The sequence below is a fragment of the Manis pentadactyla genome, chromosome 3 (genome assembly GCF_030020395.1).
Source record: "Manis pentadactyla isolate mManPen7 chromosome 3, mManPen7.hap1, whole genome shotgun sequence".
NCBI classification, from domain to species: domain Eukaryota; kingdom Metazoa; phylum Chordata; class Mammalia; order Pholidota; family Manidae; genus Manis; species Manis pentadactyla.
In genome coordinates this window covers 45,114,666-45,136,597 of record NC_080021.1, presented here as the reverse complement: position 1 = coordinate 45,136,597, position 21,932 = coordinate 45,114,666, and the positions used below count along the sequence as shown (strand labels likewise).

At 38.8% G+C, this 21,932-nt stretch overlaps 1 protein-coding gene across 2 annotated transcripts in view; it reads left to right on the top strand.

Moving 5' to 3' along the window:
- The first annotated feature begins 1,131 nt into the window (after positions 1-1,131).
- PLEKHF2 (pleckstrin homology and FYVE domain containing 2) overlaps positions 1,132-21,932 on the top strand; it is a 32,277-nt gene continuing 11,476 nt past the window's right edge. The window contains exon 1 of one of the 2 annotated variants that reach the window (XM_036875458.2): positions 1,132-1,443. The gene's annotated coding sequence lies outside the window, so the exon portion shown is untranslated. Of the gene's footprint in view, positions 1,444-21,094; positions 21,575-21,932 lie in introns of those variants that run through there. The other variant, XM_057497881.1, reaches the window with a different exon arrangement.

The following is a 21,932-nucleotide window of genomic DNA, read 5'->3' as shown; positions in this document are numbered from 1 at the left end:
AAGACCAGGGTCTATGGGTGAGGAGTCCTGGAGACATCTGTGCTTATCTACAGAGATCTACAGCTAACTCAGGCACAGTACAGATTTGTATGACAGGGATCCAATAAATTTTCCCATTAGAAAAAAGTACCCTTGCCACTTTTGTTCTAGTTACTAATTTTTTAAAAAGGATTTGTTTGTTTCTGAGACACTGAAATAGGAGAGTGGGGGAGGCCGAAGACCTCGAGGGGGTAGAATCCCAACCCAAAGAAAGCAGGTGGGAACTAAGACCTGTTCCTGTTCCCTCAGTGGGTGCTGATTTATGTTTAGCTTCGGTGCTGGTGGCTCTAATTCAAGAACAATCAAAGGTTAAATATCCTTTCAATAACAGGCAAATGGGAAAGATAAAGTTAACCCAAATCTCATTTCCACCTACACATAGTTTGAAGCAGTCCCCTTCCCCTGTTGCTTGTCTTAGACTTTATTTCTCCACGCACCTACTGCATGCTTATCAATTGCTGAAATATAAATGAAGAAGGGCAGCTTTAACCTTATATACCATCACTACTGTTTCCAGGTACGTGTAGTTAGATGAGGGGTTTATGGCATGGGAAAAGTTTTGGAAAAACTATAGTTTCAAGGCAGGTAATAAAGGCAAGCACCTAAAAGAAAGGGCTGTGCAGAGTACGTAGGGTATCCCTCCGTTTCAAGAGACAGAGGTTTTAGGGAAAGCACATGGACGAGGTGACCGGCAGGAACGCCGTGCTAAGTGTGAGAAGCAAACAAACTGTATGCCTGGACACCTTTGGGCGTCTAAATCCAAAGGCTTTCTTTCCCAGCTGAGGAAAGTTCTTGAGGCCTCATTCGGTGGTTGGGTAGAGGTAATCCAGCCTTCCTTCCTTTCTTCCCGTCTCCCAGAAAACTTCGTAGAGACGAACAATCCCATCCGAGGGCTTGGCGGCGGCAGACGAGCCAGATAAAGCGACACACGTGCAGCCAATCAACTCTGCGACGCGAGTCTCCTCGGGAAGCGCTGGAACCAAACCCACGCCCCGGCCGCCCAGGTGGGTGTGGCCTCCGCGGGCGCCCCGCCCCCTTGAGCACGACGCGCGGGGCCGCACGGGCGGGGCTAGGGAACCAGCACGAAAGGGCGGGGAGCGAGCCGGGTGGGTGTGCTCGTGCCCGCGCGCTTGGGCCTGGAGTGTGGGCGGCGGCGCACCCGTGCGCGCGCAGGGGAGAGGCCAGCCCGCACGGCCGCGGTGGGGCTCGACTGGAGGGACGGTGGAGTCACCTGCGAGCTGCTGAGGCGGCCGGCGGCCCCCTTGCCACGTCCAGGTTGCGCCGGCTCTGCGGGGCCGCGGGCCGCTCACACCCTGGGAGGCCGGGACGGAGGAGCGGCAGAGTCCGCGCCTGGGACGAGGAGGAGTCGCACCTTCGCCGCCGCCGCCGCCCGCTCCCGGCTGGGTAGGTGAAACGCGGGTTGGGTGTCTGTCGCTCCCTCGCGGGCCCGGAGCAGAGAAGCGAAACTTTCCGGCGCTTCCCCCTCGCGGTCCCCGCGCCGTCTGTGGCGCGGGGAGGTGTCGTCGTCGCGGGCGGCGGTGGCGGCCGACGCCATGTTGGGGTCTGTAAGAAACGGGGCGCTCGCGAGGCGCTCCCCTCGCGCCGCGCCCGGCCCTGGGACACCGTCGGCGGGCTTGGGCGCCGTCGGGAGGGGCCGCGCCGGTGCGGGGCCGGGCCGGGCGGACGCGCGGAGGGGGCCTCGAGTTTGGACGAGAAGTTTGGAGCGTGAGGACTAGAGTCCTCGTGGTCAGTGGTGACTTAGGGCCCCATCTTTCTGTCCGAAAAGTTTGCAGGGTGTAGGCATCAGGGACGTTGGGACTTGAACTGCGTATTGTGGTGTGACTTGGGCAAAAAATGGCACCGCAGAATGGCTTTAGTAGAAACGTTGGGTCTGACATTTATTTGAACTCCTAAAAATTCTACAGTCTTTTGCCGAATTTATTTTTCCTTTAAAAAATTTCACTGAAGGCCGAGAGCTTGCTGCTTGCATGCTTGCATTGCTTGAATACCCGTGTGCTTTTACTGCAGTATAGCAATAACTTTTGTGTGTACGCTTTAAATGGGTAGTCTTAAGTTTACAGATAACTAAGCCCTTCTCTGTTTCATAGACTCACAAAGTAAGTCAATAAATAACCTTTGTATTCTTATCCAAGAAAGACTTAGACACTAACGTTGAGAGACTTAAAGGCATGTGTTCTCTGTAAGAATAAAGTAAAGTGATCTTGACTTTGCCAAGTTTTTTTAAGTCCCTTTGGTTCCTTACAGGTGCATTTCTGAGTATTTACCTTTTTCTGTACTCTGGTATCTCATGGGGTCCTCAGGTTAATTCAGTATTAACGAAGGCTTCTGTTTTTAATCTTCTCGGGTCCTGACCGCTCTGGAGGTGAATGGTATTAAGTTACTTATTTGGAAAGCCCATGAAATGGCCTCAAAAAATAAAACTGGTGTACTGACCAAGGTATCAAAAGAGATTCAGCTTGAATTACCCCAGTAAATGAATGTAAATTGATATTTTATATCTTAGCTTTAATAAAGGCATCTTGGTTTTAAAATTCTGTTAAATGAAGTGAAAGGACTTCTTAGCCAAAAGTGAGATAACCCTAAAACATGTTTAGGAGAATTTCTCTTCTTAATCTACAGGTAAAAATAATAGCTTCTACTCAGATCTGGTTCCTGATTTCCTTAGTCTTTTTTTTTTTTAATCGTTTAGTTTTGCTTCATTGTCAAGTAAATACCATTGTATATACTTGTTTTGTTGGATGAAGCATTATCTAGAAATTAGGTGACTTAACTAACTTCACAAATCTAGCAGCCAAACGTATTTTACTGAGGTCTTTATGACTCCGAACTCTTCATTTTTTCCTATAGCATATCTTTGTAGAATACATAACTCATTCCTGTGGAGCAATCTCTGTCTCTCTTGTTTCCTCTGTCTTTGCTGCTCTTTGTGATTTTAATTTATTTCCTCAGTGTAAATAGTTACCTAGAGAGCTGATGTACAAGGGTTCTTACACTGAAATTTTCTCTCTTAAAAGTACTCAGTTAAGCTTATATTCTTTGAAGTCCTTTCTGCCCTGTTCTCCTTACCCCACCTCCTTTCTCTCACTAAGAATAATTCACGTATCCCATTGCATCCCAGCAAATAGTACATTGATCTGTCACAAGCACTTTCAGGACAGCAGGCATTGCCTAGGGTCTGATTTACTTCTAACCCCAGAGTGACAAGAATATTACAGATGCTTAGGAAAGGTTTGAATGGGTGAGTACATATATGTTCCCTGTAAATACACTTCATGAATTTCTTACTGAGTTGCACTTTCCATGGGCTAGTAGTTAAACCGTTAATAAATTTTGGCCTGGGGTTCAGAACTTAAATGTTTATGAAATTTACTTGTAAATAATCGACTTAAGCATAATTAACAAAGAAGAACCCATGGGTCAGCAAAAGGATAATAATCGTAATTTTAAAGTGCAGTTGAATTTCTTTGCACTGCATAGAAAAGAGTTACTGCCTGAAAAATTTGAAGGTCATATTTATACTTTTGAGCTCTTTGATAGAGCAACTTTCATTTCTCTGTCAATTATTGTTTTGTCAGAATTGTCTTAGAATTTTGCTTTAGCATGCCTTGCTTAATGGAAAGCATATAAAAATTGCTTTTCTATTGATAAATTTATCTTTGAGAGCCAGCTTTGTACACCAGCTGCATGCTTTATAACTGTGCACGTTGGCTTAACTGAATATGCTTCATAGATATACTTTCAGAGTGCTATTTTAAGTTGTTGCAAAATCTCTAGGTGAAGGTGTTCTGTAATTCTGTAATGAAATTACTGTAGTATTTGGGGTTAATTCCTTGCTCCAACCCAATGTAACTTTCCAGTTAATCCATAAACCACAAATTGGTGTGCTCAATTTGGTAGGTGCTGGGAAGAGAATAGAAGACATTAAAGTAGTTGCAGTGAGTGCCTGAGAAAGCAACTTACTTGTAGGGTGGACTGGAACAAAAAAAAACAACCACCTGAATCCTAGCTCTGCTCCTTACTTGCTTGTGACTCTTGAATATCGGTTCACTTCTCTATGCTTCACTGGACGACTCATTTGTGAAATGGACACAGAAATATTTGCCTCACAGTGTTGTGAGGATTTACCGAGATGCTTGTGGAAGCACCTGGTACATGATATTTGGTAAATTACATTAGCAAATGAGTGGAGTGACAGTGATATATAGAATCATAGGATTTTAAAAGGGAAACAACCTTTGGAAATACCTAGTTCAGTTCCCAACCTGGGCCACACATTAGAATTCCCTGAGCTGCTTAAAAATACTAATGTGTGAACCTTACTGTAGAACAGATAAATCAAAACTACTGGGGTGAAGGCATAGGTGGTTTTACCTGTTTGTTTTTTAAGCATCCATGTTCTAATGTGTAGTTGGGTTTGAGAACCATTGATTAAATTCAGTCTCCCATCTTATTCTCTTCATTTTGTAGTTCAGTAAAGTACAGAGAGAGGTTAAGGGCCAGCCAAATTCCTATCAAGTCAGGCAAGAAAGGATATATTTGCATCAGAAGGAAGTGAAGCACTAGAGGTTAAAGTAACAGTTAAATTCAAATCAGACCAGAAAAGCCACATTTGGACTGCATTTCACTAACTCAGGTGACTTTCACCTCCACTCATCATCAGCAACCTTCCTGGATGACCTATTTATTCAATTGTCATCATTCAGAGCTACCTCAGAATCTGAAACTTTTTGACCAGAAATAGTGATTCAAGAGCCTTTAATTTGTTTTTGTTTTTTTTTAATCATACCTGATGAATCAGCTTTCTTGTTTTCATTGTTACCCCCAGTTCCTCCCAGACTTCATTTTCTTCCTTCTTTCCAGTCCTGAACTCTAGTTCATATTCTGTGAACTCACTAGTACTGCATAGCCCTCTTCTTGACATTTGCTATATATAACTGGTGAATTCTCAACTAGTGAATAATCACTGTTTACTTTTTCTACTTTTCTGCCTGCCTAGCATACCCCCGAAAAGTCATAGCTGTGGTAACTGTTAAGTATATGTTTTCCAGGTGCATGTGTACTAGTTACTTTCTAATTTTTTCCTCATCCCAGAGTTGACTCATTTTCTGTTGCTTTGTCATTCCAACCCAAGTTGCTAACCCTAATCTTGAAACCTCTGATTCTTAGCAGATGACCTTGCTTCTTTCTAAAATGATAACGGTTTTATGATATGGCTTTTCTATTTTCTATATCAACTTTCTAATCTTTTTTCTTTTTCATAAATAGAACTATCCTTAATACTTTATACTTGTTACATTTAAACAATAGCTGAGGAAAAATCAAAAAGATTTGTTTATTCTCTGTTCATGTTTTTATTAGTATAACTTTGTATTTGCTTATTACACATTTTTCCACACATTCTTTGCATTTTGTTGCTTAAACTTTTTTGTCTGAGAGAATATGTGTTCATTATGAAGTAATTAGGCAATATCAAAATATTTCACTCTAGTACTTACTGAGAGATAACCAGTACTAAATTTTTTGTATTAACTTAAAAATAAATTTATATATGTGGTTTAGAAACCTTTAATAAACTGCCTTATTTAACAGTTCTCCACATTAAATATTAATCGGTATCTTCTCAAAAGCTGCCTAAAAATCCCTTAAATGGATATGCCATAATTTACGTAACCAGTCTCCTATGTTGAACATTTAGGTTGTTTCTGGCTTTTTGACATTATAAACAAAGCTATGGTGAACTAATTTATGTGAACAACTTTGCACAGTGGTTTAATTATTGTTTGCATACAATCTTGGAAATAGAATTTCCCTGTATATATTAAAAATGTTGAATCCTTGTCATATATTGCAAATATTTTTCTTTAAGCTTGGTTTCCCTCAGTGTTGAAGCTTAAAAATTTTATGTGGTAAAATTAAAAAAAAAAAGATAATTGGCTTTTTCATGTTATATTTAACCATTTCTCTCTCTGGCTAGAAATTTAGTTCTGTTTTTCACTATTAGAGTTAATGCCAGAAGGAAAACTTTTCCTATACCACATCCCCCACCCCTGCAATTGCTTATGTCTCAGGATAAATTTATGTGGTTAAATTCTCCAAAGAAGAAATTCTGATGGCCAACAGGCACATGAAAAGATGCTCCACATCGCTAATTATCAGGGAAATGCAAATTAAAACCACAAGGAGATATCACCTCATACCAGTTAGGATGGCCAACATTGAAAAGTCTGGTGAGGATATGGAGAAAGGGGAACCCTCCTACACTGTTGTGGGAATGTAACTAGTTCAACCATTGTGGAAAGCAATATAGAGGTTCCTCAAAAAACTAAAAATAGAAATACCATCTGACCTGGAAATTCCACTCCTAGGAATTTACCCAAAGAAAACAAGTTGTCAGATTCAAGAAGACATGCACACACCCCTATGTTTATTGCAGCACTATTACAATAGCCAAGATAAGGAAGCAACCTAAGTGTCCATCAGTAGATGAATGGATAAAGAAGAGGTGGTGCATATACATAATGGAATACTATTCAGCCTTAAGAAAGAAACAAATGCTACCATTTGCAACAACATAGATGGAGCAGGAGGGTATTATGCTCAGTGAAGTAAGTCAGGCAAAATGTAAGTCCAGGGAAGGGAAATTTTAGGGCAAAATAGCTCTAAAAACCAAAATCAGTCGAAGGGAGAAATAAAGTTTAAAACTCGTTTATTGCTTACAAAACTGCAGTCTGGCCCATCTCTCTCTCCTTCTCCAGTAGCAGCAAAAACGGCCCTCCCCTCACCTCTCAGGTACAGACAGATAAGCCCTCCTTGCCCAGGTAATTACCCATTGATATGGAGATGAACTTCTCTCCACACCTGAGGAATGATGCAAGTGAACTAAAGCCATACTTCTTTCCACCTCTGAATACCTATTGATATGCAGATGTATTAAAGCCAGGTGAGATATTCTGGAAATGTTACAATTTTACCCACAATCCACTCCTCCAGAAATCTCGCTTTACAATTTACTCAATCCCCTTCTCCGACCAATCTAATAACATACAATAGCAACAGCAATAAAATCTTGATAATCCTCAGGCCAGAGGATTCTGCCTATGCAGATTAAGTAAATGAACTTTACAGCACTATCTCTAACTAAGCACAAAATATATTTCTACACTTGTTTACTCATTCCTAGCAACCATGGTAGATTGCTCACAAAACTTTTACCAAACATTAGACAGTCAAGCCTCTCTTTAAGCATTTTTTTCTTGACAACAGCAACACAATCATACTTCTCAAGCCAGAGGATTCAGCTAAATTCAAAGTCCCATGCAGATTAAGTCCAGAGCTTGTCCATTCCAGCCATCATGCGGCAGCTGCAGCCAGGAAGCGCATCCTGGACCCAAGGACTGTAGAAGCAAATAACTGTGATTGTCGTGGGGCCACTTTGCTGTTACTCCAGGAATACACAGGAGGCCACCTTCCAGGCCTTTTCCCCAAGGTGCCAGAAGAGCCAGCCATTGCCGGTCCATGTGTCAAAATGTCCAGGGCCACATCCATTTTATTCCTAATTGCTACATCCATCCTTGCAATGCATGTCCAATAAAGTGGGTGCCTTAATCGCTCTTAATCACTGGCAACTGGCCATTGGCAGCAAAGAGATGCTCTAGGCCACTCTTCGTGGTTTGCTGATCTGCACAACATGAAGGACACTCCTTCCAGGCTTGGCTGACTTCTTCAAAGGTCAATGGCAAGCCCAACTGATGGGCTACAGCCCACACTGTCTTTTGCCCCGCGTGAAACAAACTCTGATGTAGCCATTGGGCTACATCAGAGGCAGGCTTTCCTTCTAGCCAGCGCACCTCGGCCAGTGCATCTGCTTCACCATTCCCTGGGGATGCCAAAGGCAAATGGCCAGTCACATGATAGAAGTTAGGTGTCTGTGCCACACCACTCCATGGCCTTTGGGTCCAGTCTCCCCCCACCCCGTAATGGGATAGGTGGTTATTACCTTGGTCAGAGCTTTTCCAGCGATGGGCTCCGTAGCCAACAAGACATGGTACACAGCAGCCAGTTGCTTCTTAAGATGTACTGGACCATTGCTCCTTTCTATAATTGTGACCAGGCTCCAGCCAGCAGCAGGAGCAGCAGCAGTAGCAGTGGCAGAAGCAGTAGCCTTACTCTCGGGCCATGGGCCGGGGTTGGTGCAGCCAGCAGCGGCGGTGGTGCCTCCAGAACTACATGAGTGTAGACATATGTCCCTTGGCGCGAGCACCACTTCTCCCCATCATTTCTTGGGGTGGCCCTTCCAAAGGTTGCACCCATTATAACAGATTTTGGGTTCAGAGGAATCATGCAGACTGCGCCAGATGTAAGTCTGGGGAAGGGAAATCCTGGGGCAAAATACCTCTAAAAACCAAAATCAGTCAAAGGGAGAAATAATGTTTAAAATCCATTTATTGCGTACAAAACTGCAGTCCGGCCTCTCTCTCCTGCTCCAGCAGCAGCAAAACAGGCCCTCCCCTCCCCTCTCAGGTACAGATAAGCCCTCCTTGCCCAGGTAATTACCCATTGATATGGAGATGAACTTCTCTCCACCCCTGAGGAATGATGCAAATGCACTAAATCCATACCTCTTTCCACGTCTGAGCGCCTATTGATATGCAGATGTACTAAAGCCAGGTGAGATACTCTGGAAATATTACAATTTTACCCACACAGAGAAAGACAAATACCAAATGATTCCCCTCATTGGTGGAGTATAACAACAAAGCAAAACTGAAGGAACAAAACAGCAGACTCACAGACTCTTAAGAAGGGACTGGTGGTTACCAAAGGGGAGGGGTGGGGAAGGGTGGGGGGAGGGAGGGAGAAGGGGATTTAGGGGTATTATGATTAGGACACATGGTGTGTGTGGGGATCATGGGGAAGACAATGTAGCACAGAGAAGACTAGTGACTCTGGCATCTTACTACACTACACTGATGGACTGTGACTGCAATGGGGTATCGGGGTGGGGGGGCATTCGATAATATGGGTGGATGTAGTAACCACATTGTTTTTCATGTGAAACCTTCATAAGAGTGTATATCAATGATACCTTGATAAAAAAAATTATGTGGTTAAAAATTCCAGGGTCAAAAGGCAGTGCATTTTGATATATTTTATTACTGTACATTGCCATTACTCCTTGATTTTTCCATATTTCACTGCTTATTGTGACCTTTTGGCATAATAAGGTTATTTAGTATCTGAGACTTGTGAGATGTGCATGCAAGTTGAAAAGTTGCTTTTTGCTTTCTGGTCTCCCCTTTTCTCTTCTGCTTTCTAAACTGTTTGGACATTCCCCAAAGTTTAGTCCTCTGCCCTGTTCTCTTTTCTACAGCGTCAAACAGCATCACTATGTGGATGACTACTAAATCTCTTTCTGTCCTGGAGCTCCCTGCTCATCTGGGCATTTGTTTATCTGGTATTTCTGTTTATTTGGCAGGTGTTTGTATTGTGGATACCTTGAGGGTACTTCAAGATAAATAAGTCCTCCAACTGACTTCTCCCTCTGGAAACAAAGCTAGCATCTATCCAATGGCTTGTGCTTAAACCCTTGAAGTCAGTCTTACACTCACTTTTCATACACACATTCAGTTGGTTCCCAAATCCTATCTGTTATACCTCAGTGATTTCTCTTCCTTTTATTTCTGCTGTCAATTTTTATGGTTCTGGTTTTTGTTGGCTTTCACTTACTTAGAGTCTATTGTAATAACCTTCTGTTTTTTCTTTTCCTTAGATTTTGCTTCTTCAATAGTTTCCCCAGCCCATCCTGTGTACTGCTTCAGTGTACTGATTAATATTTTCCTATTTAAAAAACTCAGTCTTCCAGCTGCCTATATAATAGTCCAGAATTCTTCAGTCTGGTGTTTACCTACCTTTGCTGTTTGGGTCTTCCCCATCTTACCAGATTTCTATTCTACTGCTATACTTTCTCCTGGCCCTACCTCTTTCAACCTGGGTTCAACTATTTTGTCTCTGGGGAATATATTTGTATTCCACCATCCCCTTGTCTCTCCCTCTCCCCCAGGTAGTTAGATCTACTATCTTTGCTTTCAGGCCCAGCTTGAATTTCAAGTCATTTAAGAGTTGTTTGTAGGTGTTCCCCATGGACAAATGACCTCCCAGCTGTAAACTCTTTGGCTGTAGGCTTTATCAGTTTTTTTTTTTTTAATTTTAAATGTTTTAGTTTGTTTCTCCTTTGCTCCCATAGACTTTTTCTTTAAAACTGTATATTTAAAAAAATTGAACTATAGTTGCCGTACATTCTCCTATAGATTTTGAATGTACAGAGTTAATTATAGTTCTTAATTCAGAGTTCATAGCATACTACATGGGTACCTAACCCCTTTCTTGTTTGTCCTGTTTTTTTTGTTTCCTTCTTTATCAATTACTTCCACCATCTTTCTTTTAAAAACACACGCTAATGTACAATACATGAATTCTATATAATTGTATATATATATATATATATATATATATACAAGTATGTATAAACTTGTATCTTTCCTTCAGAAAGATTTTTAGTCTTGATACTTCATTTTATACTACTTTGTACAGAATAATCAGTAAGTGTTTGCTACTTGGAATTCACTGAAAATCATTATTGGTTTTACCTAGTTTCTGGTAGCTAAAAACCTGGGGATTTAATTGCAACTTGACTCTTTCACATCTAGTTAAGTTATTCATGGCTATCCTGAACGTGACCTTGCAGACTTCAGATGCTCATCAAATTTCCCCTCTACTTTCGCAATAATTTTTTAACTGGTCCTGCTTGCAAATCTCTTTTAAGTTTCATTGTTTAAAATTGTCTTAGAAAAGTTCAGATCAAATTAGCCCACACTCTCCATAAGTTTCAGAACTCTCAGAAACCAGTAAGATCTCACCTTATTTTTTCTCCCCCATTTTGCTAGGTAACTCAGTCTCTGCTGCTCCACATATGACTTTTTTTTTTTTTTTTTACCAATTTTTGCTTGCAAAGCTTTGTGTCTTTATTTAACGATTTTTGCCTTTTGAGGCTCCACTTAAAACATGTTTCAAGTGTTCAAATGCTATATACTCTTCTGGCCATGCTTTCACTCTCTTTTTTTGCTTCCTTCCTTGTTAATGTTTTTATTATAGTACTTACCTTGTTGTGTCTTTCACTGAAACCTTGTGGTACAGATAGATCTTAATTCCCAGTGTCTGGTTCATTGTTTTTTGGCTCTAATGTAAAGCATGGAGACTTGGATATAGTGAGCAGATTGTAACTGCTTTGAAAAATACTAAAGAAAATTTATTAAGGATGTGATGGGATAACCAATTCCACAGTAGCATTTTAGTTGAGCTTTACCACCTTTATTTTTCAAATATTATACAATGGTTTCTGCACAGCTGTCAGTACTGTACAGCTGCCCCTGTACAAATACTTTTTGATACGATGAAGTTTTTTGTCTGAATTTTGTTGATGATGAAAATATGTGTACAGCATCATTTTCTATTTGCTAACTAAACAGCTGTGCTTTTTGGCAAGAGAAGAAATCATTTTTATTTATTATTGCGAGATTGAGATTTTTAAAAAAAACAGGATCTGCCATGCTCAATACTTAGAATTCATAATTAGATACTATAGTTAAATGGACCAGAACATTTGCTTGTGAATTCAAAATCTATGAGTCTAGTGAAGCAATTGATGTGTAGGATGTGGTTCCTGTTTTCTGTGAAAATTAGTGTAGATGTCAATAATGAGGTCTTTGATTCTCGTCAAACTCATCAAACGTTTGATGGCATATATATATATGCAAATATTTTCCTAGGTGTGTTAGGAATACAGAGTTGTAGGAAGTAGTATTCTTGTCTCAGGAACCTCCAAATCTTTTGGGAATAAGCAGGTACACAAATATTAATAAAATACAATAGAATGTTAGTGCCATAAAAAGCTTTGTGTCTTTATTTAGATATATGGTATGAGAATTTAAAGATGAAACAACAACTGGCTGTGAGGCTACTGAACCCAGTGCATCTTGTACTGGTAAGATTTCAGAATAGCAAGGGAGGGAGGACATACTGAACTGAGAAGCAGGGAAGGAAGCCCAGAGCATGTTCTAGGAAGAACTGGTTGTCTGGTTTGACTATAACAAAGACAGATAAAACATACAGAAAGGTAAAAACTGAAAAGATAGACTGGGACAGCTGGGGTTTGCCAGTGAAGGGCTTTGAATCCCTGATTTAAGGACTTGAGATTTAATTTGGTTGGCTAGGAAACCTTTTTTTTTTTTTAATGTTTTATTAAATCAAACTTATGATAACTCTAGATTCCCATACAGTTAAGAAGTAATAGAGAAAGGTCTGATATTTCTCCCAATGTTTACATCTTGTAAAACTGTATAGTACAATACCACAAGGATATGGACATTGATGTGGTCAAGACACAGAACATTTCCATCGCCACAAGGATCCCTCTGCTGCCCATTTAGAACCAACCTTCTTCTACCCCTCACCGCACCTGTAACCACTGGTAACCATTACTCTGTTCTCCATTACTAAAATTATGTCAGTTTCAAAAGTGTTGTGTAAGTGTTACCATGCATCTTGTAAACTTTTGGGATTGGCTTTTCCCTCACTCAGCATAATTCTCTGGAGACTCACCCAAGGTTTTTTTTTTTTTTTAAGGTATTGTTGATATACAGTCTTCTGTTGGTTTCAGATACACAGCACTGGTTCAACAGTTACCCATATTATTAAATCCTCACCTCCTTTAATGCAGTTACTATCTGTCAACGTAGACAGATGTTACAGAATCATTGACTGTGTTCTCCACGCTGTACTACCATCCCCATGGCAATTTATATTTTGATTGTGAATTATTGTACCCCTTTATCCCCTTCACCTCCCCATAACCACTAGTCCCTTCTTGATATCTGTGAGTCAACTGTTATTTTGTTCTTTCTGTTTGGCTTTGTTTTTAAAGTCCACAAGTAAGTGAAATCATATGGCATTGTCTTTCTCCGCCTGCCTTAGTTCACTGTGCATAATACCCTTTAGATCCATTCATGTTGTCACAAATGGAAGGATTTCTTTTCTTTTTATGGCTGAATAATCTATTGTGTATGTGTGTCACATCTTTATCCATTCATCTGTTGATAGACATTTAGATTGCTTCCATTTCTTGGCTATTGCAAATAGTGTGGCAATAAACAGGGGTGCATATGCTTTTCTAAGCAGGGATTTTGTTTTCTTCAGGTAAATTCCTAGGAGTGGAATTACTGGGTCAACTGGTATATATACCTTTAGTTTTTTGAGGAACCTCTGTATTGCTTTCCACAGTGGTTGCACCAATTTACCTTCCCACCAACAGTGTAGGAGGGTTCCTGTTTCTCTGCATCCTTGCCAGCATTTGTTATTTCTTGTCTTTTGGGTTGTGGCCACCCTAACTGGAGTGAGGTGATACCTCATTGTGGTTTAATTTGCATTTTCCTGATGATTTGTGATGTGGAGCATCTTTTCATGTGCCTATTGGTCATCTATATTTCTTTGGAGAAATGTCTGTTCAGGTCTTCTGCCCATTTTTTAATTGGGTTATTTGTTTTTTGGGGTGTTGAGTTCTTTATATATTTTGGATGTTAACCCTTCATCAGATGAGTCATTTATGAATATATTCTCCCATACTGTGGGATGCCTTTTTGTTCTGCTGATGCTGTACTTTGCTGTGCAGAAGCTTTTAATTTTGATGCTGTCCCACTGTCCATTTTTGCTTTTGTTTCTCTTGCCCGAGGAGACATGTCCAGGAAAAAATTGCTCTTGGAAACCTTTGGTTTTTGAATAGTTAACTGATCATAGCTGAAAGACTATTAATCTTGTTTTGTGCAGTATGATTTAAATGCTAGTTAAAAACTAGCGGACTTGTTTAAAACTTGAGTTCATATTCTTTCCCTCTTTCCTACCTCTCTATAAAGATTTTTGTAACTCCCAGTGTGGCTGTTCTGGTTTTCCAAATTGATTTTCTAAAATCCCTGACTCTGGATTAGTTGTTCTTAAATACAATAGTGAGTTTCTCTGTCAAGCCTAACCTATTTGAAACTGCCTTTACTAACACCCTAAATTAATCATAGCTTTACTTTTTACTTCCTTTTACTATTTGAAGAACCTTTTTGAGCATATTTTATGCTTACTACCATGTTTAAAATTTTTTCTCCTCTTACTTTACCAGTGGTTTCCCCAAATATATAATAAGGTCCACATGAGTGGAATATTTCTGGAATATTTGTTTCTAAAGGTAGCAAAATAAAATGGGAATGATAAGCATTTTTACAAAAACAAGCTCTGAGTCCATGGGAAAACTGCTTAACTAGTCCATGACTCAGTTTGTTTCTTTGTTAAATGGAGACAATTATCACTTAACAAAATTGCGATTATTAAACAAAATAGTAAAATGTTGATATGCCTACTAGCACATGTGTTGGTGTTGAATAAATTTTTTTTTCTTTTCTTGGCTTAGCTCATAGAATAATGCATTTGAGTCTAATTTTCAGTAATAGGCAGATTTGGTACCTAGGAAAGATTTCTAAAAAAGTGCTATGACTTCTCTAAATGTGTTTCCAAATGTTGGTTTCAATTCTCCTCAGATAAGTTTTACATGAGTTTAAAATTAAAATATAATAGCACAAAAGCTTGTTTTTTTTCCCTTACCTAATGAACCTGTTTCCTTTATCACTACTAATTTTTTGCAATATGTGTTGTGGAGGTGGTGGTTGAAGATGGTGGCATAGGAAGATCCTGGACTCACTTTATCCCATGGACACATCAGATTTATAGTCTACATATGGAACAGTTCCCTCTGAAAAAGATCTGAAATTAGCTGAATAGCTTTTCACAACAAATGGTTAAAGGGCCACATTGAGATGGGCAGAAGAAGCAGACACAGTCTCACCAAAAACCCCCTTAGCAATCCACAGTTGGCAGGGATCTCACAGATGTGTTTTTACCGGAGGGATGAGGGATTCGTGCCCTATCAGACACTCTAACCCTTGGGACCTGCAATGGATTGATGAGCCTCCCCTAAATGTTTGGCTTTAAAATCCATTCAGGAGAGCCAAAGTACTATAGGGATTCTTCTCATGAAGGGCTTATGTGTGGACTTATTCAACCCACAGATCAACACAGAAGAAGCACCATATATTCAAGATTACTGAAAGGAAAACAAATTTTCATCCAAGAATACACTGCCTAGCAAGGTTATCACTCAGAATTGAAGGAGAGAGTTTCCCAGACAAGCAAAAGCTAAAAGATTTCATCATCATTAAACTAGTTTTGTAAGTAATGTCAAGGGGATTTCTTGAAGCTGAAAAGAAAGGGCATTAATTAATTAATTGGTATCATTAATATACAATTACATGAGCAACACTGTAGTTACTAGATTCCCCCCATTATCAAGTCCCCACTACATACCCCATTAGTCACTGTCCATCAGTGTAGTAAGATGCTATAAAGTCACTACTTGTCTTCTCTGTGCTATATACTGCCTTCTCCATGCCCCCACCTACATTATGTGTGCTAATCGTAATGCCCTTTTCCCCCTTATCCCTCCCTTCCTACCCATCCTCCCCAGTCCCTTTCCCTTTGATAACTGTTAGTCCATTCTTGGGTTCTGTGAGTTTGCACTGTTTTGTTCCTTCAGTTTTTGTTTTGTTCTTATATTCCACAGATGAGTGAAATCATTTGGTACTTGTCTTTCTCCACCTGGCTTATTTCACTGAGCATAATAACCTCTAGCTTCATCCATGTTGTTGCAAATGGTAGGATTTGTTTTCTTATGGCTGAATAATATTCCGTTGTGTATATGTACCACATCTTCTTTATCCGTTCATCTACACTTAGGTTGGACACTAAGTTGCTTCCATTTCTTGGTTATTGTAAATAGTGCCATGATAAACATAGGGGTGCATATGTTTTTTTGAAACTGGGCTCCTGCATTCTTAGGGTAAATTCTGAGTAGAATTCCTGGGTCAAATAGTATTTCTATTTTTAGTTTTTTGAGGAACCTCCATACTGCTTTCCACAATGGTTGAACTAATTTACATTCCCACCAGCAGTGTAGGAGGGTTCCCCTTTCTCCACATCCTCAGAAAGGGCATTTATTAGTAACAAGAGAACATACAAAAGTGTAAATCTCACTGGTAAAGGTGGTGTGTAAATTATAAAGCTGATAAGAAGGTTTAAAGACCAAAGTAGTAAAAATAACTTAACTACAACAGTTAGTTAAAGGATGCACAAATAAAAAGATGTAAATTGTGACATCAAAAACACAAATGGGGTGGTAGTACAAAGTTCAGAGTTTTAGAATTTAGAGTTGAAACTTAAGTTGCTATCAATTTAAGACTGTTATATACATAGGATGTATAAGCCTTATGGTAACTACAAAGCAAAAGCCTATAGTACATGTACAAAAGACAGTAAGAAAGGAATATAAGCATAACTCTGAAGAAAGTCATCAAATCAGAAGGGAAGGGAGCAAGCAAGAGAAGAAAGGAAGGGAAAGGAACTGTAGAAAGCCAGGAAACAATGAAGAAAATGGCAATAAGTACATACCTATCGATAATTAAGTGTAAATGTACCAAATCCTCCAATGAAAGGACATAAGGTGGCTGATTGGATCCCATTTACAGTTGGATCTAAAAATAAAATAAAATGCCTATGAATAAATTTAATGAGGTCAGAGCCTTGTCCACTGAAAACTATAATACACTGAAGGAAGTGATAAGAAGACACAAATAAGTTTTGGAAAGATATTTTGTGCTCGTGGATTCTAAGAATTAATATTTGTTAAATTGTCCATATTATTCAAAGCAACCTATGGATTCAATGCAGTCTTTACCAAAACCCCAATGGCATTTTTGAACAGAACTAGAATAAACAATTCTAAAATTTGTGTGGAACCACCAAGTCCCTCAATAGCTAAAGCAATCTTGCAAAGCAGAACAAAGCTGGAGACATCACTCTCCCTTATTTCAAGCTATAGTGTATTTTAAAGCAATAGTAATCAAAACTGTGGTATCAGCATAAACACAGACATGTAGATCAGTGGAACAGAGTAGAAAATTCTAGTAAACCCACACACACATATATGTTCCATTAATTTACAACAGAAGAGTCAAGAATATACAACTGTCTCTTAATAAATAGTGTTGGGAAAACTGGACAACCACATGCAATAGGATGAAACTAGACTACTACCTTACAACATACACAAAAATTAACTCAAAAATGGATTAAAGACTTGAATGTAAGACCTGAAACCATAAAACTCCCTGAAGAAAACATAGGTGGTAAGCTCTTGGATGTCAGTCTTGGCAATGAGTTTTTGGATTGGAACCCAGAAGCAAAGGCAACAAAAATAAGTGGGACTGCCTCAAATAAGAAGCTTCACAGCAGAGGAAGCCATCAACCAAATGTAAAGGCAACCTAGTGAATGGGAGAAAATAGTTGCAAATCGTATATCCTATAAGGGGCTAATATCCAAAATATATGAAGAACTCATTCAACTCAATAACATGAAGAGAATCTGATTAAAAAATGAATAGAGGATTGGAATAGACATTTTTCCAAAGATCACATATGGATGGGCAAGAGGCACATGAAAAGATTCTTAATGTCAGTAAATCATCAGGGAAATACAAATCAAAATTGCAATGAGATACACCTTACACCTGTTAGAATGGCTATTGTCAAAAAGATAAGAAATAGGAAGTGTTCGTGAGGATATGGAGAAAAGGGAATTCTCATGATCTGTTGGTGGGAATATGAAATGGTGCAACCACTGTGGAAAACAATACGGAGGTTCCTCCAAAAAATTAAAAATAGAACTACTGTGTTATCCAGCAGTTCTACTTCTGGATATTTATCCAAAGGAAATGGAAATAGTAATTTGAAAAGATACTTGCATACTTAAGTTTATTGCAGTATTATTACAATAGCTAAGATAAGTAACAACCTAAATGAACATTGATAGATGATTGGGTAAAGGAGATGACATGCACATCTCCTACTACTCAGCCACAAAGGATGACATCTTGCCTTTTGGTACTACCTGCATGGACCTTGAGGGTATTATGCTAAATGAAAGAAGTTAGAGAAATACAAATACCATATGATTTCACTTAACATGTGGAATATAAAAACAAAACAAAGCTTATGGATATAGATAACAGAATTGTTGCCAGCAGGGAGAGAGCCTGGCAGGGTGGGCAAAATGGATGAAGGGGGTCAGAGGTACAAACTTCCAGTTATAAAATAAGTCATGGTGAAGTAGTAATGTACAGCATAGTGACTAGAGTCAGTAATATTGTAATGCACTTTAGAAAGTTGCCAAGAGAGTAAATCTTAAAAAGTTCTCACAGCAAGAAAATTTGTTTTTGTAATTTTGTATGATGACAGATGGCAATTAGATTTAGTGGTGATCATTTCACAGTATATACAAATACTGGACCATTTCACTGTACAGCTGAAACTAATATAATGTTATATGTCAGTTATACTTCAGTTAAGAAAAATACATGTTGAGTAGTTGGTTTGCCACAGTGGCAGAAATCCTAGTGGAAAGGGGAGGGAAAAACTTTGTCTCCTCTTGATGGAATAAGTAAAAATTTCCTGGAATTCCAAATTTAGTTTGCTAAATTTTCAAGTATTTCTTCTTAGGTCTGTCATCCTAATATTTTATTGAAAGTCTTACCTGGAATTTCCTGATTATTACGCCTGCTAAACTACAGAACTTTTTAAAGTAAAAACTGTCTTGTCTTCTGCATATGGTATTGTTCCTTTGACTTAGAAGCATTAGGTGAGGAAGTAGTTTGCTCTAATGCCTATATTGTTTGCCCAGGGAGGATGTATCTGTTGCTGTTTGTTTTAATCTCTTCTCTCCCCACTTTGCTGTTTGTCTCTCCCTTTCCTTTTTGTATTTTCTATAGTTGCCATTCAGCTGTAACAGATTCTGAAATCTTGACTGCTATTAATACATAGTCAAAAATTTGACTAAAAATTAATTTGTAGATAAGACAGGCTTGTAGTAAACCAGAAATAAGGCCCATCTACTATCACAGTTTCATTATTCTAAAGACAAAGTGCTCTACAGATTATTTTATTCAAGGTGGTGGCTGCTGTCGCTTTTTTTTTTTTTTTTTTTTTTGGTAGAGCAGTTTGTTAATCTGTGTGAATCTCTTATTTAGTGCCTGAGTTGAGATTAAAATCCTGGTCTTTTGGTTCATAATTTATTGTTTTTTCCACTGTAATGCATGGTTAAATACTGAAGCTCACTGATACCAGATATCATGGATATGTGTTAAAGTAATTAGATGATTTTTTTGTTTTAAACTCACTTGGAAAGATATAAGTTGGTTTTCAGTAAGAAGAACTGGGCCACAGTATTCTGTTGGACTCTCTTCTAAATTTTAAATAGTATTCTGTCTCTTTTTTAAGAGTTTTTGCCTCTCCTAGTATTACATTTTTAACAGGTGGTAGACACTCCACTATTTAGAAGAACATACTACTTTAGAAACAAAGTGCTACCAAAAGATTAGGGTGGAGCTTGGACAATTCAAACGTATTTCTTGTCTACAGTTGTGAAGGAGGTAACTTGAAACTTTGGATTGTTTAATTTAAAAAAAAATTGGTATATAAAGCTGTCTATAATAAAGTTAAGATTTTTTTTTTGTATTCTTTTGCTGTGGTTCTTATATTTTTTAACTGAATTAGGGCTTCCAAACACGATTTGCTGAAAAAGCATACAGGAAGTCATGTGGAAAACTTGGAATTTAGAGAGTTCTGAGAAGTGGCTGAAAAGGGGGAGGGGACTCAGAAATATCAGTAGATTTCTTTAAAAAATAGTAATTAATTAGAAAATATGATGTAGAAATGAGATTAAGTTCAAAATAGTAACAGAAAGTATGAAATACCTGGGAGCCTACTTAAGAAATATTCAACAATCTTGTGAAAAGATACCTATAACATTATTGGGCCATAAAAGAAGTTTGGAAACCTTGGGGGAGAGATACAGTCAACCTGGCTAGGAACACTCAAAAACTATAATGATGTTAATTGATTCCAAATTAATTTATGGGTATAATTTGAGTTCCGTCAAATTTCAGTGGGTGTTGTCTGTTTATTCTCTGATTTATTCATTGTAATTAAAGAATAGTTCGACTTTAGTTGCACTTTAGAATTACCTGGGGAACTTTAAACTATTCCAGTGCCTAGACCACACCCCATATACTTGTGAACAATAAAATCAGAATGTTTTATTCTGGGGGAGGGATCTGGGTATCAGTATTTCTGGAACACTATTTATTATCAGAGCCCATTAGTCTCAATTTTTGGTTTTTGAGTTTCGATTTTAAGCAGTTCTAATTATTTGTAGTGATTGACATTTTGTAACTTCTACTATTAAGAGCTCTTCAAAACAAAAAGGAGAAATATGCTCATTTAAAAAACAAAACTCATTTTAGCTTGCATTCACCATATGGGTTCATTGGGACATGCATAAATCTTAGATATAGGATCTTAATGATCTTGTATCTTGAAGCATTTTGCTATTTCATTATCCTATGAATTATATAACAAAAGAAGAAAATGAGGAGTGATTTAAGTGGCTGGAAGACTGATGCAGTGATATAAATCACTATAGCACCATCTTTCAGTTTTTTTATTGCATTGCTCAAAGTATTACATCATTTTTCAGAAAGATAAGAAAGCAGTTTAGAGATATCCTTAGTCTGTTTTAAACTTTTATTTAACATATTTGAGAATTTAGATTTTTTTCCTGTTTCATTTTCCATCTATAATGGCATAGAAAAAATATTGGCAAAGATAGACATCTCAGAACTGTTACGACAAAGCAGAAGAGATGGGTGCAAAAAACTAACATTAATAATGGTGGTGAATTATAAGTGAAATCTCAGACTGAGTCTTCAGATGATGATTTTCTAGATGAATTTCCTTAAGTTCAAAATCAATTAGTAAACAATGTTCCTAAAGACAGAAATGGAAATATTACAGATTCGTGGATGGTGAATAATGAGCAGATAGTTGCATTCAGAGGATGCTGTTACTTTGGACATAAACACCTTCAGTAATAGAAATGTGGAATAAGAAATTTGCTGTTTAAGCTTTCATAAAGATTGTAGCTCTGTCGGGGAGCGGTGTTTCCAGAGCAGAGCAAATAAACTGGTATGACCAAAATCAGTCTAAGGAAAGGCTAGATTGGGAGAAATCCGTTTATTGCTCACGGTGAGGCCTGGCTCCGTCCTTCCCCCTCTGGCCGCCACTCTGGCTCGCTGTCCATCCAGCCACGCGCTCCCGCTTCCCCGCCTGCCCTTCCCGGATGAGCTCCGTGGGCGGATCCGCGGCGACTGAGAGGCGCCAGACCAATCAGGCTACAGAGGGGAGGAGAGAACAGCCTATCTCAGCCCCTCTACCTCTCTTCCCAGAGGCTGCGAGAAGAAACACCTATTGATATGTAAGTGTAAGGTCAGGCCGGAGATTCTAGAAATACTGCAATTTTACCCCGCAAGATTGTTCTTAAAATTATTTTTTTTACTATCCCTTTATTATGCCTGTAAATTAGTCATAAAATGGCTTAAAACATTTAAAATAAATAAGAGTGTTTTGACCCAGATACTAAATTGGGATGGCTCTTTTTTCCTGGCATTCTGAAGGTAAAGTTCCTCTGTAGTCCCATTATAGCTAAGGTTGAGAACCAGTAGACTTCAAGTGGACAAATAGGAGGTTAGGTAAAATGTTTTTAAAAGGTTAAGTAATGATAAGGAATAGTCTAGACTAGTCCTAGAAGCGTGGTACTGACACAGTTATAAAAC